Raw genomic sequence first — 3,611 nt, 5'->3', positions numbered from 1 at the left:
CTTGATTTTAATAGAGGTGGGTTACGGAAAACAAACGGAACATACCTTAGATGGGTAAAGTAACAATTTTTAAATCATGGGTAAGTAAAGTGATTTCAAGCCAAACAAAGGTAGTTTTAGTGTGATTATTCCATTACTTTATTTCTACTATTAATGAGTCACACGTAACAAAGTTATGATAATATTATGAAAAAATTTGTACCACTAGAGTTAGACAAAAGCAATGGAAAAAAGAAAAAAGAAATGGAAAAATTGATATTACTAACTTGAAAGCAGTGGGATTGGATGGCCACTCGGGTACGTATAAGCGTAACTATGGAGTCTAAAAGATAGAATCTCCAATTGTGAACCTTTACCTCTTTTTTTTGAGGATAAATGACAGAAAACCTTTACCTTATTCACATTAAACTTGTAGAAGGTCTACTTCAAAAAAAAAAAAAAAAACTTGCAGAAAGTCTCATTGTCTTTGATGGATCATCTGAGTTCAACTTCAACTTCTCTTCCACAGGTAGGCTAAAGAACTCGATCTATGGCCACTTCTAACATTTTTTTCTACTGCCTCCAAAGACACCCCATGATTGGTCACCTAGTTATATGCCAAAGAAAAAAAATGACAAATTAACTTTATGTGTGGATGAGAGAGTAGAAGTGAGTGAGTTCTATATGGGGTGTCTTTCGAGGCAGTAGAAAAAATGTTAGAAGTGCCTACTGAGTTCTTTAGCCTACCTGTGGCAGAGAAGTTGAAGTTGTATACTCAGATCCATCAAAGACAATGAGACTTTCTACAAGTTTTAATGCGAACAAGGTTCACAATTAGAGATACTATCTTGGACTTCATTGTTGTCCTTTGGACAAATATGTGCCTGAGTGGCCTTCCAATCCCACTGATTTCAAGTAAGTACTTTTTCTTCTCTCTTTCTCTCAATTAATTTTTCCATTGCTTTTTGTCTTTTTTCCATTCATGGACACCAAGAACTATCCACCGGAGTTCGTTACACAAACTTGCCGGAAAATTATGTCAGGCCAGAATCAGACCGACCCCGGCTATCTGAATACTCTGCTCGTGCTGATGTTCCTGTCATTGACTTGGGTTTAGAGGATAGAACCCTAGTTTTCAAACTAATTGCAGAGGCCTGCAAATCCTATGGCTTTTTTCGGGTACACATATTACATATTCAACTCACACACTTTTACTCTCTCATAAATTACACACACACACACACACACACAGATATATATATATATATATATATATATATATATATATAGTTAAATTTGTCATTTTTTTCTTTAGACATATAACTAGGTGACCAATCACAGGGTGTCTTTGGAGGCAGTAGAAAAAATGTTAGAAGTGGCCACAGATCGAGTTCTTTAGCCTACCTGTGGAAAAGAAGTTGAAGTTGTACTCAGATGACCCATCAAAGACACTGAGACTTTCTACAATTGGAGACTATCTTAGAATTCATTGTTATCCTACGGACAAATATGTGCCTGATTGGCCTTCCAATTTCCCTGATTTCAAGTAAGTACTTTTTTCTAAAATGGTTAGTCAATTGTACGATGGATCAGAGTAACTGGAATAACCGAAAACGGTCTAACGAATCAATTGATATTTTATATATAGTATGATGAGATAATTACACTCTCATTTTTTTGAGGTTTAAAAAAATGACATTTCGTTCTAAATTTGAAAGAAAAAAAACATTTTCTTCTCTTGACATCCAATTGACCAAATTTCGTTCAATTAATATTAAAAATGTTATGTACTAACATACTCTTTGTTTAAGGGTAGATTTCCAAAATTATGATATTTCATAATTAAAATTTATTGTTTAAAATTTTTAACTAAAGTGTATTTTAAATTATTAAGTGTGAATTTTGCTTCTTTTGTTTTTCTTTTTTCATTAGGTTATGGAGAGATTTGCCATTAAAAGTGTTTTGGTGCTTGATAAATTTTTTATTTTTATTCTAAATTGATTAGTAATTTTTTTACTAACCATGGTTAAACTTTTGTAAAGAGATTTTTATAAAAATTTAATATTTTATTACTAATATAAACAAAATGGAGAGAGAATGTTAACTTCTTCAAAACTCAAAGGAAGTGTTTGTTTTTTCTCTTTAAGTTTGAGGTGGAATGTTATTATCTCAACATCAAAGGAGGGGAGTGTAATTATCCCTAATATAATTTTCATTAAATTTATAAAGGTGTGGAAGATATATATTAACCATTCATTTTTAAAAATTATTTATGAAAAATTGAAAAAACTTTCCAAAAAGTAAAAGCTTTCTAATGATCAACACATATACCAATTACAACTTACCATCTATCCAGTGAATTGTGATAAAAGTAAAAGGATTATTTGCATTTCTATGATTATTGATTAAATATCCACGCGAACCGTCGGCACATAGGCCTCATAGGAAAATATCATCGAGTAAAAGCCGTGTTGCTTAACGGAAGCTAAATTGAAACACGTGGCTTGTGTTGATCATAGAGGGGGTGGGGGACTCTAGAAGTGCACACGTAGACTAATCTGGAGAAAAGAGGATTTATAGGTGATGTTAGGTTAGCTGTCAAATTTGCAAGAATGACGGGGAATCCATTGTTTATGTTTTAAGAGCACTAGCATCATCCTATCCATTCCAAATATCATTTTCATATATCAAACTTTATTTTATCTATTTTAAAGTACCATTTTACAATATACGTTGTATTAGATCTTCTACTTTCACATTCAACACCTTAAAATAATATGTTCAATCAATTAAAAATTTTATTTTTCTCTATAATCCATAAACCTAATAATTTTTTTTTTTCACTACCGGCCACCAAATCCACCCATAATCTCTCTCTCTCTCTCTCTCTCTCTCTTAAATTTTTATTTATTTGTTAAAATTTTCTAACAATGATTTGCATTTCATGAAGGATTGTTCATACACCAAAGAGAAGAAAATCATGAGCATAGAAAGATTGCTATCACTCTAGCAGCAATTATAGCATCTTTAGATTCAATTAAGCTTAGAAGTCTTGTTTTGCTCTCTATCATATGTCAAAGGAATTGTAGATTTTTGGTTATGTTTGTAACATTGATCATTCATGCACACCAACAGAAAAGCTATTGTTGTAAATAAATTATTAGTAATGCACTTAAATGATATAGAGAATATTAATTTTGAATTATAGGATGATGTGAGAGAATCATAATATTGTTTGTTATTAATATTTTTTAATAGTGATTTACAGTTTACACATGCCTTGCATGTGCTTCAAAATTAGTAAACAAAAAAAAACACACACACACGAGGCCACCACATACAGTAAACATTGGAAACTCTTTTGAGAGGAAGCTCTATTGCCAAAAGTCCTTTTTTGTTCAATGACGACATAGGTGAGGGATGAACTAGTCAATCCTAAAGAGATGCAGATGGAGTTGGATTGCCATAACATGAAGAATCTATGTTAAAGATAAGAACTTTGCACCTTGGACTTACACTCTATTTAACTGGTGGGTAAGTCTTCTTGTTTCAAATCTCATTATCAAAGGTTATGTGGAATTTGGAAGCCACAATGTAAGTTCACTATGATAGATCATGGCTAGGAATTTTTT

General features: G+C 31.9%; 1 long non-coding RNA gene across 1 annotated transcript; it reads left to right on the top strand.

Moving 5' to 3' along the window:
• The first annotated feature begins 424 nt into the window (after positions 1–424).
• LOC115962254 lies at positions 425–3,142 on the top strand. Its single transcript, XR_004085374.1, has 4 exons — positions 425–894; positions 1,023–1,158; positions 1,321–1,525; positions 2,930–3,142. It is a non-coding gene; the product is annotated as an uncharacterized LOC115962254 (long non-coding RNA).
• Positions 3,143–3,611: the final 469 nt, after the last annotated feature.

Source organism: Quercus lobata, chromosome 9 (genome assembly GCF_001633185.2).
Source record: "Quercus lobata isolate SW786 chromosome 9, ValleyOak3.0 Primary Assembly, whole genome shotgun sequence".
In the NCBI taxonomy this organism is placed as follows: domain Eukaryota; kingdom Viridiplantae; phylum Streptophyta; class Magnoliopsida; order Fagales; family Fagaceae; genus Quercus; species Quercus lobata.
This window is presented reverse-complemented; position numbering and strand designations above follow the sequence as displayed.